Source organism: Lepisosteus oculatus, chromosome 25 (assembly GCF_040954835.1).
Source record: "Lepisosteus oculatus isolate fLepOcu1 chromosome 25, fLepOcu1.hap2, whole genome shotgun sequence".
Classification (NCBI taxonomy): Eukaryota; Metazoa; Chordata; class Actinopteri; order Semionotiformes; family Lepisosteidae; genus Lepisosteus; species Lepisosteus oculatus.
In genome coordinates this window covers 15,465,087-15,479,873 of record NC_090720.1, presented here as the reverse complement: position 1 = coordinate 15,479,873, position 14,787 = coordinate 15,465,087, and the positions used below count along the sequence as shown (strand labels likewise).

Sequence of the window (14,787 nt, the reverse complement as noted above, 5' to 3'; positions counted from 1 at the left end):
GGGAGCTTAACCTCTCATGTACAGCATTTGAGACTTTAATTTTGAACTGTGTATTACAGCATGTTAATCATCAGTCATTAAAATGTTGGTATATTTTATGAAAGCAAGATTGCTCAGTTGGACAAAAGTACACAACCTACCTTTATCAGAAATATTTATGCATCAAAGCCTTTACTGAAGATATTACTAATAGTATTAATAATGGATGACTTTGGACAAGCTGTATACTCAAAGTATAATTTCTTTAGCACATTTGTACAAGCACTTACATTACTTTGTCAGGCATTTTGTTTTACTTCAACGGGCATAAAAACTTCCTTGCTTTTAACAGGGTGTTTCATAATTTCTAACTACGAAAATGATTTAAAATGCGACACCTATCATTCAACTAGAGCTTAAAATATCACAAGGATCCTCAAGAGCACAGCAAAGAGTGTATTAAAAGACACTTGTATTTATCAACGCTTTCTTTTCCGTATACCAGATTTTATGGAACCACTTCAGAGTCGAATCGGCACTTTAAAGAAAAAAATACACACCAGCATTCCATTTCTCCCTAAACATTGTAAGCTTCGAAGTCTTTAACTAACGTGATACCGGAGTCAACAAGCATACTTTTAGAATTTGATTAAAAGGGAATTTAATATGGAATCGCGTATCTCAAGAATTTAATAACGGTATGATTATATCCGTGTACTGTGACAGGGCTGTGTAGGGCTGTTTCGCCTGCCTGCTCATGCAAGCTGTCTTGTAGCCTACTGGTCTAGGTGAGTGACTAACAACGCACAGGTTGTGTGGTTGAATCCAGCTGGTGCTGGACTTTTCATTTTAACAAACATTTCTTCGAAAAAATAGGTAAGCGATATTATGGACAATCAATTGACTTTTATATTTCAGAATATCGCAACATGATCGATATTTGCGATATTTTGAACATATCTTCCCTTCTGACAGCGGTACCTGCTTCTATTGTGTGTGTGTGCAACAGAGTAAATTTTGATAGAGAAATGGAGGCTGGACAGTATGCGTTACAATATAAACATTTATATTGATTTAAATCGTGTTCTGATTTAAATCACAAACGCGTGTTTAATTATGTGTTTTTTAATCATAATCAGGCTAATGCAGTTCTACATTTTCTGTATGAACCAGCTTAGAGGTTCATACAGAAAGACAGCTTGTGTTTAAATTGAGTGTAAGGTAATTTATGCTTCTAAAGTCATGGTCAGCATTTATTATTGTACTGTGCTGTAAACGTTTTCTGTGCCTAGTCACATTATTTTATAGCGTTTTAATTGCGTTATTAAATCCGGTGGCGCTGTGTTAGTTTCCTGACTCACATTATTTAAACTGCGACACTGATCATTCATCTCTAAATAAACTTTATTTTATATAGCGTTTTAAGCGAATAGGTAATTAGATTGCTCATAAACCTAATCGCTTTTTCTACATAAACACAGCGTGATTGCTATCTGAAAATGCTTTTCCTTTATTTTTAAAGTAGGCTCAGATTTCAACTATAGATCGTATTATTATAAACTTTCTTGGAAAAATGTATTTTATGTAAACCATGTTTGCTATTAATTCATTTAGGGCTAAAATACGTTCATTGTCTTCCAATCGAGTCGAGTTGACATTGGGAGCCTGCCACACCCGGACTGTTAAACCAACGAATTAGCACGTCAAAGCCCATTGAGCCAGTATTGGCTTTAGTATTCCCCTCTTCTCCCCTCAATTCAATTCAATTCAAGGTGTTTTATTTGCATGACAGATGGGTACAAGCAGTGTTGGGTATGTATATTGTAACGCTTACGGCAGACAGGCACTGTGTAAGAGCCGACGCACCAGAGCAGCGCACCAAGGGAGCGTCTGCATTTATAACTTAGTTTTTAAAATTAGTCAAGCAATACGAAGCATCTCCTTTTACTTAGTGCCTGAGCATACTGCAACGCTTGTGAAGTCCATAAACGATATTAATTTTGGAACTTAAACATACAGTATATGGCTGGTCTCGGTACTTTAAAGAAAACATACACACCAGTATTCCATTTCTCCCTAAACATTTTAAACATCGAAGTCTTTAACTAACGCGATACCGTAGTCAACAAGCATACTTTTAGAATTTGATTAAAAGGGAATATAATATGGAATCGCGTATCTCAAGAATTTAAAGAAAAGACAATCGCAAACTCGTTTTCAATAAAGTTCTTTTATTCATTCAGCAGTTTGTGAGAGGGACATCCAGACGTGGTCCACCCCCAGTAAATTTCAAAAGTCACAAGATTTCGAAACACGAGGGTGGCGTAGCGGTCGGCTCTTGCTTTCCCGTCTATGCCGATGCACTGCAAGTACAACCCCCCCTCAATCTCCTGGGTGATGGGTAGCAGTTGGACATCTGGGAGAATTATTCGTCCCACTGGCGTCTGTGAATTCTGCTGTGCTTCCTGGGGGGAGATAGGCGGCGGGGACAGCATCAACAGATTCCTGCGCGGTGGTGAACTGAGAGGCCGGGATGGAGTGTCCTGAGGTGGTGTGTGCTCTGCGGGGGGCAGAGCTTCCGCCAGGCATTGCAACCTGCGCGGCGGGGAGAGGCACTTTTCGGGAGACAGCTGCTCAACTGTTTGACTGCTGGAACATACTGTCTCCTTCCTCTGCATTTTCAGGAGTGTCTCTAGCCTCCCAATCCTCCCCAGTAATGCATCGTACTGCTCCCGCTGCTGCCGAAATGTCTCCATACAGGTGCTGCTTCTACAGGTTGGCACCCTGGCCAGTGGCCGAGAGCAGAGACCCACGGCCTGTGGCAAAATAACATAATTCATGTAAGAAATAAAGTCACACTGTAGTATTCATCAGTTGCGGAACATAAGTCAAAATAAACTTTTCTTTTTTTCCGTCTTACCGCTTTCTTTTTTACTGTCCTGGTGGTAGAGCGTTTGGCCCGTGCGGTGTTTTCTTGAAGAACAGGCTACGAAGAAATAATTATAATTGAATTTAAAATTCAAAAAGGCAATAATACCTTGTAATATGCGCTGTAATTGCGTATTTCAGATGAAGTCTGCTGTATTTGCTTACCCTTCGCTCTTTGGAAGCTGGGGCGGCAGAAGCACCCCGTCTCTACGGTGAGGTGCGCTGACAGCTGTGTGGTGTGGCGCAGTTGTGGCCTGGCACGGTGAAGTGCGCTGGCAGCTGTGTGATGCAGTGGTGGCCGGGCACGGTGAGGTGCGCTGACAGCTGTGTGGTGTGGCGCAGTTGTGGCTTGGCACCGTGAAGTGCGTGGTCGGTACCCGACCACCACTGCATCACACAGCTGCCAGAGCACCTCACCGTGCCAGGCCACCACTGCATCACATAGCTGCAAGCGCACCTCACCGTAGTAATTTTGAAAGCCACTGAGACATCAGGTACTACTGTTGTATTTATGAAAAAGAAACAAAACAAAAAACATACTAACAACTGTGCAATCCTACTCCTTAGTTAATACATTTTATTATTCATAAACAGTTAACTTTGTTAGCAAAATATTTTGAATTTTATTTAACCCTATTTTTTCTTTAGTTTTGTATTTAACTTATTATATGATAGTCAGACTTAATGTATATTTGAACAATGAAAATATATTTTTACAAGATTTTACATTAAGCACTTAAAATTAATATGGTTAATAATAGTAAACTGTAACATGCTGTAACAAGATCGGTTAAACTGCGAAGAAAATACTTTCAGAGAAAATGTTTCAGGTGTGAAGAACATAGATCTCCAATGCAATTTCAACCAAACCTGTTCCCACACACCCTGCCCCCACTACCATTAGAATATACACAAACATTTTAGCGTTTCATTCTGAGCAGAAGACCCTCACACCTGAAGAGTGCTGGCTGTGACGAATTAAACCGGTTTTACAGGTTTCAATCACAGACCATGTGACATGGTAGTCAGGAAACTACAGTAACACCGTATTTGATAACGCTATAAAAACGCTATAAAATAATGTGACTTGGCACAGAACAAGTTTACAGCACAGTACAAAAATAAATGCTGACCATGACTTTAGAAGCATAAATTGCCTTACACTCAATTTAAACACAAGCTGTCTTTAGCCCTCTAAGCTGGTTCATACAGAAATGTAGAGATCCAAGCTCAGAACACACAGCTTCATTAGCGAATACATATGCAGGACAACTAGAGAAGACGTTTTACAGAGGATGGATTTTTAGAAACATCCCATCAGACATCCCATCATATTCACAACGTGAAATCTAGAAAATAATATTACGTAACCAAAATCCGCAATATGGAAACAGAACCTGTGTAATTGTTGATAGATGATGTACTCGTAACATTTTTTCAAGACGAACTACAACATTTAAAAAATGACTTGTATGTACTTGATATCTCTAATCAATCCACGGGTTCCAGCACAAAACGAAACTAAAACACATACCGTTTCGCGCTTCTTATTAGTTGCTCAAAAGTAATTTGACCGTATGAAATGCATAATATAAACCTAGAAACATATACGTGAGCAGTACTTAAGCACTTTAGTATCGGTGTTAAGACATACCTCTCAAATACTGTAAATCAAGTTAAAAATAATTAGATATGAATATTCAATACTTAAACGGGCACAGTTAAGACATTAAATATACATATACATACTGTATACAGTCCAGTTTGCATACGGTAATATGTTTATGTTACGCGATTAAAAAATAAATAAATAAAAATGAAAAGTCCAGCACCAGCTGGTTTCAAACACACAACCTGCCAGTTGGTAGTCACGCACCTAGACCAGTAGGCTACAAGACAGCTTGCATGAGCAGGCAGCCGAAACAGCCCTACAAAGCCCTGTCACAGTACACGGATATAATCATACCGTTATTAAATTCTTGAGATACGCGATTCCATATTATATTCCCTTTTAATCAAATTCTAAAAGTATGCTTGTTGACTCTGGTATCACGTTAGTTAAAGACTTCGAAGCTTACAATGTTTAGGGAGAAATGGAATGCTGGTGTGTATTTTTTACTGTATGTTTACGTTCCAAAATTAATATCGTTTATGGCCTTCACACGCGTTACAGTATGCTCCTATTCTTTTTATGCTCAGCTACTAAGATTTCCCTTCAGTGGTAAAATTCAATATCTACAACGGGCACAGTAAAGACATTTATAGTAAGTCTTTCTACGACAGACCAACGGACCACGAGTGCCCCTGTCGGTCAACCAATCACGTACCTCGGTATTTTGCGTCACCGCACGTCAGGATGCACGACGCCGTAGCCAATTACCTCCGGTACGTGTCTGTACCGCGCACTTTGAATGGCTGCATCTGTACTGTAGTGTTTAATCAGTGTGTGAATATCGTCTAGTCCTCTGTGCTGGTCTGTCTATAAAATCTCTGTGGATTGAGGTGAAAGGTTTCTGCTGCTTTCACTTCCTGCTTTTAGAAAAAGGCTTATTCTGTCTGAATTTGCAGGAAAGTTTAAGGACAAAGTGTTCTGCCCGGTTTCTGTTGTTTTTGTGCTGCTCTGTGTCTGAAGTGTTTTCTGTTCTTTCTGTAGAATGATTTGTACTAAAGAGTTGACTACAGAAACTGCAGTTCCATATCCGCTTTTCTGTTGTCTGTGGCTGAATTCTTCCTTTTTTTGCTGCTGGATTCAGAACCTCACCAAGTTCAAATTCAATTTTATTGTCATTATACTCATACACAGGTATATGGTATAACGAAATGCTATTTAGCTAGCTCTCAGATAGTAGTACAAAAAAACCCCAACGATACGATTGTGTAAGGAAAGAAAGACGGAGACAATAGACAACGTGCAAAACAACCACAGCAATGTGAAAAACTAGAAAAGGTAACTGGAAATGTGCAAAACAACAACAGTTGGACAAAATCCTACATCACAGGATAAAATAAAAGGTACAAAATTATGGGGAGTGGACATCTTGACATGTGAGGTGGAGTTAGGTTTCCATGTGCATTTTAGTTTTGCTTAAGAGAGAAGGGTTCAGATCGTAGGTGAGAGAGGCTGGGAGTTTAAAAGTTTGATAGTGCGGGGGGTAAAAACTGTCTCTGGTAGTCCGGGCTTGAATGCTGTTTTCTGTTTTCCAGATGGTAGAATGTCAAACAGTATGTAGCTGGGGTGTGTGGGATCTTTGATGATGCTTAGAGCTTTTGCTCAAGCACCGTCTGTCATAAATGTCATGGGAGAGCAACCCCAGTGATGGACTAGACAGTTTTGACCACCAGCTGTAGATCTTGCGGTCAGCAATACTGCAGTTGCCATACCACACTGTGATGCAACCTGTCAGTATGCTTTCTGTAGTGCATCTTTAAAATTTTGTGAGGATCTGGGGAGATATCTTTCTTCAATCATCTTAGGAAGTACAGACCCTATTATGCTTTTTCTTAATCAGACAAGTGGTGTTGAGAGACCATGTGAGGTCCTCTGTGATATGGACGCCAAGGAATTTGATATTACTGACCCTTTCCACTTCAGTCCCATTGATGTGGATAGGGGCCTGCCTGTTTTGCAGTTTTCTAAAATCAATGGTCGGCTGAGGTTGTTGTCTTTACACCACGTTGTAAGGAGATTGACCTCCTCCCTGTAGGTCCTCTCATCATTGTCTGTGATCAGACCTACAACTGTGGTGTCATTGGCAAACTTGGTGACGGATTTGGTGTTATGTTTGGCCTTGCAGTCATGGGTGTAGAGGGAATAGAGCATTGGACTAAGCACACAACCCTGGGGGACCCCAGTTTTCAGAATTAGTGTGCCGGAGGTGTGGTTTCCAAGCCTGACAGCCTGGAGACTGATTGTCAGAAAGTCAATAATCCAGTTGCAGAGGGTGGTGTCAAGACCCAGTGCACTGTGTTTCTTGACTAGTTTCTCCTGGAAGATGGTGTTAAAAGTTGAGCTGAAGTCAATGAATAGTAGTCTTGAGTATGTTTTCTTTTTATCCAGATGGGATATGGCAGTGTGTTCATGCCATTGGGCAGTAATCATTAAGGCATTCAGGTGAGTAGCTGTGTCAGCATGCATAGTCTGCAAAGGAACAAGTTAAAGGTTTATTCCATGCTGAAAAGAGAAGAGAGAAAACACAACGTTTCAGCTGTGAAGCCTTCTTCAGGTGTGAGAAAGACAGAGCAGACAGCAAAGATTAAATAGCACATAAGAACAAAAGCTGGGAGAGGGAACGGGGGGAGAGAAGCAGAGAGGCCACTCAGGAAGTGCAATGTGGAGAGGGGTGAAGAAAGGTGATGAAGTCAAAACCGGCATGAGAATAGAGAAGATTACACGAAAATAAATTGGTTATTGAGAGAAGGGGGAAGGTGTGAACCTAGTTTCAGGATGAGTTTAATTTCTGTAGTCTTTCTGCTATGGGAGTTGAGAAACCCTTCTTTGAGAACACAGACGGAGAGATTAGTGTGGTCGTGGCCGTCAGAGGTGAAATGAGAAACAATGGGCTTGGAGAGATCTTTAATCTTCACAGCCCTGACGTGTTCTCTGAAGCGGTCTCCGAGTCTCCTTCCTGTTTCTCCAATGTAGATGGCTTTCCTTAGGTTACGAAGACTATGCAGCGACGACATCGACTTCGAGAACCAAGCCCTCGAAATGTACTCATTTTTTATCAACAGAGGATATCCCAGCAGTGTGATTGACAGGGCCCTTGCCCGAGCCAAAAACACCCCCCGGACCATCAACCCGATCAGGAACTCCCGCCGTAACAACCGCATTCCCTTGGTGCTTCCTTACCACCCTAACACACTTCCTATCCCCAGGACCATTAACCAGAATTTTTCCATCCTACAGGATGATCCCTCCATTGGGGCCCTCTTTTCTGATCGCCCTATAATCTCATATCGCCGACCACCTAATCTGCGTAACCTCCTTGTTCACAGCTCCCTTGACCGCCCTCAACAACCATCCACACCAGGCACTTTCCCTTGCAACAGAGCTCGCTGTATCACCTGCAAGTACACAGCCACCACCACACTCATTCAAGGCCCCTCAGGACAATTCCGGATCACCCAGACAGCATCTTGTACCTCCAGCAACCTTATTTACTGTATCTCTTGCAGTAAATGCCCAGCCATCTACATTGGAGAAACAGGAAGGAGACTCGGAGACTGCTTCAGAGAACACGTCAGGGCTGTGAAGATTAAAGATCTCTCCAAGCCCATTGTTTCTCATTTCACCTCTGACGGCCACGACCACACTAATCTCTCCGTCTGTGTTCTCAAAGACGGTTTTCCGAACTCATACATCAGAAAGACCACCGAAACTAAAATTATTCTGCAGTTAGGATCACACATTCTCCCTTCCCTTAACGACAGATTACTGTTCTTTTAAATTTTCTCCATTCATTGGAAGTTTCATTTCACACCTCTCTGCACCCATTCTGACTTCACACCTCTTGATTGGCCTCTCTTTCTGTCCCCTGCTCCCGCCTCTCACTCCTCCTCCCTCCCAACCTTTGTTCTCCCGCTACTTTACCTTTGCCTACTGCCCTGTCTCTCTCACACCTGAAGAAGGCTCCACGGCCGAAACGTTGTGTTCTCTTTCTTCTTTTTTTCAGCATGGAATAAACCTATTACTTGTTCCTTTGCAGCCTACGCATGCTGACGCAGCTACCCACCTGAACTACTATGTTGTTAGATATGTATTTGCAGGTAATGCAGCGAGTTCTGTTGCAGGGGAAGGTGCCTGGTGGGGATGATTGCCAATTGTAGTCAAGGAAGCTGTGAACAAGACATTTATGTAGATTGGGTGGTCGGCAGTAAGAGATGATTGGGTGGTCAGAAAAAAAGGAACCGATGGAGGGATCATGCTGTAAAATGGAGTAGTTGTTAATAATGGTCCGGGGGGTAGAAAGTGTGTTAGAGTGGTAGGGAAGCACCAAAGGAATGCGGTTGTGAGACCAGGAGGTCCTGATTGAGTTGATGATCCGAGGGCATGTCACTGTGGTTTTCTTTGGTATTGGGATGATGGTGTTGTGTTGAAGCAGGTGGGGACTACAGCTTGGGCCATGTTGAAAATGTCTGTGAATACACCTGCTAGTTGATTGGTGCAGGTTCTGAGGACGCGACAGGGTCCTACAGCCTTTCGTGTGTTCACTTTTAGCAGAGATCTCTTCATCTCATTTGCAGACAGCAAGAGCACCTGTCCAGCTGTGGAGGGTTCAGCTCTGTTGACTGGTTCTGTGTTGCTGGCTTCAAACCGAGCATAAAAGGTGTTGAGCTCGTTAGACAGGGAGGCATCATGGGCAGATGCACAGATGTTCTTCCTTTTGTAGACTGTGAGGGCCTGCATACCTTGCCACATGTGCCCTGGGTCATTAGTGCTGAAGTGTTCTTCTAATTCCTGTTTGAGTGTGCTTTTTGGATGTTTAAAACTGTTCTTTAGATTTGATCCTGGCTGACTTGAGTTCTGATTTATTGCCCAATTTGAATGCTGCATCCCTTGCTTTGATTAAGATGTGAATCTCACGGTTCACCCATGGTTTCTGGTTAGGAAAAGTTCTTATTTGTTTTGTGAGTGTAACATCATCGAAGATTTCCTGATGTAGCTAGTGACTGATGATGCATATTCCTGTATGTCAGTGTGTGATCTCTGTGTGGCTTCCTCTTTAAACACATCCCAATCAGAGACCAGGACAGAGACTTGGATGAAATCTGCTTTCTTATGAGTGTTGTGGTTTTATCATCATTATTTTCAGTTCCTTTTCACATTATATGTGTTCAGACAGCTCAAGTGTTTTTGACTCTTTGGTATACATTAAGTTTGAAAATTGGCTTTAACAACTTAATTTAGACACAGGTATTAGATGATATTTCTTTGCTATCTCAGGTTTAAATTTAAAGCTTTTGTGTGAGTATTATTTCCTTTTGAGCACTACTCTAAGCCCACGTTAAAGGTCTTGTTCTCTTGTCTTATGTGTTCAGGCTCAGAGGCCAGTGCTGTCCCTGATGTTGGGGAAAGGGCTCCTCTTGAACAGCAACACAGTGTTGAGGAGAAGGCCTCCAATCTGATGCAGGAGACAGAGCTCACTGCTGCAGAAGGGAAAGAGAAACTCAGAGAGCAACGCACAAAGAGCAGACAGAGTGGCGAGCATCTGGACTCTGTGCACATGATAAAGACAAAGCCTAGGAGTGAGACACATGGACTCTTAGCATTTACAGAGAAGATGAATAATCTGGACACCAAGAATATTGAAGAACATTGTAATGAACTTAACTGTGTCTCTGTACAAGAGCTCAAAGAAGAAGTGGTTGTGTTTAATCTTACAGAGCAGGACATGGAGCCCCAATTGATTGACACTTCAGAGAAGCATACTGAGGGGCATGATGGAGAGAACACAGCTCATTTTCAGCAGATGGAGCAAGATCATTACTAGGAACATTTGCAGAGTGAGAAACCACAGCGAGACCAGATAATGAGGAAGAATCACTTGAGTCCTCACTCAGATGGAAGGGACAAACTGTCATTCCAGGATGGACAAGAGCAGCATTTTTTTAATCTAGCACTTCAAAACCCTACCAGAGCCTTCACACAGGAGAGAGACCGTTCCCTTGCAGGGAGTGTGGAAAAGGTTTTAAATACATAGGCAACTTAATAACCAACCAGGGCATTCACACTGGAGAGAGACCTTTCTGCTGTAGTCAGTGTGGGAAGAGATTTAATCAGTCAAGCAACTTAAAAAGCCACCAGCGCACTCACACAGGAGAAAGACCATTCAGCTGCAGTCAGTATGGGAAGAGTTTTAGTCGATTAGACACTTTAAATTGCCATAAGCACACGCACACCGGAGAGAAACTGTTTTCCTGCAGTCAGTGTGGGAAAAGTTTTTATAATTCAAGCAACTTGGAAACTCACCAGCGCACTCACACAGGAGAAAGACCATTCAGCTGCAGTCAGTGTGGGAAGAGTTTTAGTCGATAAGACACTTTAAATTGCCATAAGCACACGCACACCGGAGAGAAACCGTTTTCCTGCAGTCAGTGTGGGAAAAGTTTTTTTTATTCAAGCAACTTGGAAACTCATCAGCGCACTCACACAGGAGAAAGACCATTCAGCTGCAGTCAGTGTGGGAAGAGTTTTAATCAGTCAAGTGTCTTAAAATCACACCTTCGCACTCACACAGGAGAGAGACCATTCAGCTGTAGTCAATATGAGAAGAGTTTTATTCGGTCAAATGACCTAAGAAGGCACCAGCGTGTTCACACAAGAGAAAGACCTTTCATTTGTAGTCATTGTGGGAAGTGCTTTAGTTTTTCAAATTCCTTAAGAGTCCACCAGCGCCTTCACACAGGAGAGAAACCATTCTGTTATAGTCAGTGTGGGAAGAGTTTTATTGTGCCAAGTGACTTATATATATGGCAACACTGTAAGGATCATGTTTTTCGACTTCTCCAGTGCCTTCAATACCATCCAGCCCTTAGTTTTAAGGAGGAAGCTGGAGGAGATACAAGTTGATGCCTCCATGACCTCGTGGATCACTGACTACCTAACAGGCAGACCACAGTCGGTGAGACTTCAGAGCTGTGTGTCTGAACAGGTAGTGAGTAACACAGGGGCACCTCAAGGGACAGTTCTTTCTCCAATCCTCTTCACCCTCTGTACTTCGGACTTTAAGTACAATTCAAAGTCATGCCACCTGCAGAAGTTCTCAGATGACTCTGCAATTGTGGGATGTATCAAGGGTGAGCAGGAGGAGGAGTACAGAGGACTGGTCAGCAGCTTTGTGGAGTGGTGTTGGGTAAACCACTTGGAACTGAATGTAACAAAGACAAAGGAACTGGTGGAAGATTTCAGGAGGAAAAAGGTCAAACCTACTCCTGTCTATATCCATGGGAGTGGCGTGGAGATGGTGGACTCATACAAGTACCTGGGAGTCCACATCGACGATAGACTGGAATGGGCTTAGAACATCGAGGCCATCTATAAGAAGGGACAGAGCCGACTTTGCTTCTTGAGGAGGCTCAGGTCCTTCATTGTATGTAGTAAGATGCTACATATGTTCTATCAGTCGGTGGTAGCGAGCGCCATTTTCTATGCAGTGGTATGCTGGGGCCTTGGGATTAGAGCAGTGTATTCTAAAAGCTCATCAGAAGAGCAAGCTCTGTCATTGGGTTTGACCTGGACCCCTTGGAGGTAGTGGCTGAGAGGAGAATGGTGTCCAAACTAGAGGCCATCATGGACAACATCTCCCACCCCCTCTATGACAGGCTTGTAGAAATGAAGAGCACGTTCAGCAATAGATTGATTCATCCACGGTGCGACAGGGAGCGCTACAGGAGGTCATTCTTACCTTCTGCCATAAGACTGTACAACGCATCCACCTTGCGTCTGGGCAGAGGCAACATTGACAATGACCTGTTTCTGGACTGAACGCATCTACACATCTACTGCTACACCTGTTCTCTTTCTTTTCCCGTTTACAACCGTTTTTTGTGCAATATATGCCAGGGACCCGTGCAATACATTTATATTTATATTTATATCTATATCTATATTTACATCTATATTCATATTTATATGTGTGATACGAATTTAAGTAAATGTCTTTACTGTGCCCGTTTTAGCATTGAATATTTATATGGAATTTTACCAATGAAGGGAAATCTTAGTAGCTGAGCATAAAAAGAATAGGAGCATACTGTAACGCGTGTGAAGGCCATAAACGATATTAATTTTGGAACATAAACATACAGTATATGGCTGGTCTCGTTACTTTAAAGAAAACATACACACAAGTATTCCATTTCTCCCTAAACAATTTAAGCTTCGAAGTCTTTAACTAACGCAATACCGGAGTCAACAAGCATACTTTTAGAATTTGATTAAAAGGGAATATAATATGGAATTGTGGATCTAAAGAAATTAATAACGATATAATTATATTCATGTACCGCAACACAAGAATAGTACACCCTGTACATTGTCTGTTGGTAATGTTTCTGTAGTGCTTTTTCAGCACTCTGCATGCGACCTTGCCGGTGGTGCTGTGGGTTAGGTTCCTGACTCCCATGTCATACTGTGTTTGAATCCTGCTGGAGCCATGAATTTTTTTTTAACAAACATTTCTTTGAAAAAATTAAACATTTCCCTGGGTCAGAGATTAAATAAAACCTCACTCGCACCAAACAAATTTATATTTCTAAATATCACAACATGATCGATTTTAAGTCATTTTAATAACAATGAATAGTCATCTAGGCATTACAGTATAAACATTTATATTGATTTAAATCGTGTTTAAATCGTCTTTATTTAAAACCCATAAATCAAGCTGATACTGTTTAGACTTTTAATTATTTAAAACTGTATTACAACAGCACAATGCACAATGCAACGTAAATCACTATCTTTGTCTTCTGCGTAATAATGTTCACCTCTCTGTCCAGCAAATTAACAATAGTAATAATAATGAACTTTATTGTATATGGCGCCTTTAAAGCTGGCTCCTCAAAGCGCTTTACAGGATAAAAACAATAACAACAATACTGTTAGGCTGGGCAAACGATTTTTTTAAAAAGAAATACAAAATGAGATATAATGATGTGTTCTGACTTAGACATTAATGAAGAGCATAACACGTGGGCGGCCAGCAGGAGTGCTGGCTGTGACGAATTAAACCGGTTTTACAGGTATTTTCAAAGCAGAAGGGGGCGAGATTTCCAGCGAAAGACACCTCCCCCCTTCAAAACCAAGGAAGTACGGAACTTACTAGTTAAGCTAGGCTCCTCAATGAAATCACTTTAACATGCTAATGCGTTGGTGTAACATTCCAGGCGAGGCAAGCTTCTAATGTCAACTCGACTACGGCGAAAGGAACCCTTCTTTCATTGGAAGACAATGAACATATTCTAGCCCTAAATGAATTAATAGCAAACATGGTTTACATAAAATGCACTTTTCCAAGAAAGTTTAGCCTTTGTCACTAATTAAATCACTAAATAAAGACATAAATAAAGAAATCTTAAGATTTTTAAAATACATGACTTTGCTAAAATTTATTTAAAAATAAAAATGATTACAAACGCCAGAGAGAGAACAGGGGAGGGATGTTGTTTTGCATAAGGGGCTATGGAAATGAGGTCTATTTGGGAATGTGGAGTTACATGTTCTGGCTGTTTGTGAATTATCATTGTTGAGTATGGAGTGTTGAGGCAAAATGCAATTTAGTGCTTTCTGGCAAGAGGAGACCCCCAAATTAATAATGTAACATGCTATTGTTTGTGCATGTAACTGTATACTGTTAGTAGTAGTATAAAGCGACACCTTTCGTCAAACTTTTGACAGGTACCACACCCCCCTTTGATAGCCAATGGTTGTCCGCGGTGGTTGGATGTCCCGCCCCCTTGCCAGCCAATGGCGTGTTGTTATTTGTGCATGTCCCACCCCCTTAGGAGCCAATGGTGTAGGTCGGAACTCCCGCCTCCCCCGGTCGGTCCGGAGCCTCAGGGTCCCAAAGCCCCAAGGCGGTGCATCCCACGCTTTAGGTGTGTGAAAGTGTGTATTAGTTTGGAAGGAGACCATGTCTGCCGCGAGGTTGAGTGTGCTCTATTATAACCCTAGGAAATCGGGTAGTTACGGCGGCGTGGGGAGTCTGGTGGGGAGTCCCGGGGTGTGAGCGGCGCCAGCCGCGGCCGGGTGGCAGAGTGGTTGTCCGGCCAGGCTGCTTATACGCTGCACAAGCCGTGTCTCAAAAGCAGCAGGGGTGTAAGCACACACACACTGACTGCGTAAAGTCTCATGGAAAGAATTCGCAGGACAAACACCAT

At 42.1% G+C, this 14,787-nt stretch overlaps 1 pseudogene; it reads left to right on the top strand.

The window, feature by feature from the left end:
- Positions 1–5,263: 5,263 nt before the first annotated feature.
- LOC138225109 (zinc finger protein 180-like) lies at positions 5,264–14,513 on the top strand (annotated as a pseudogene).
- The last annotated feature ends 274 nt before the right edge of the window (positions 14,514–14,787 follow it).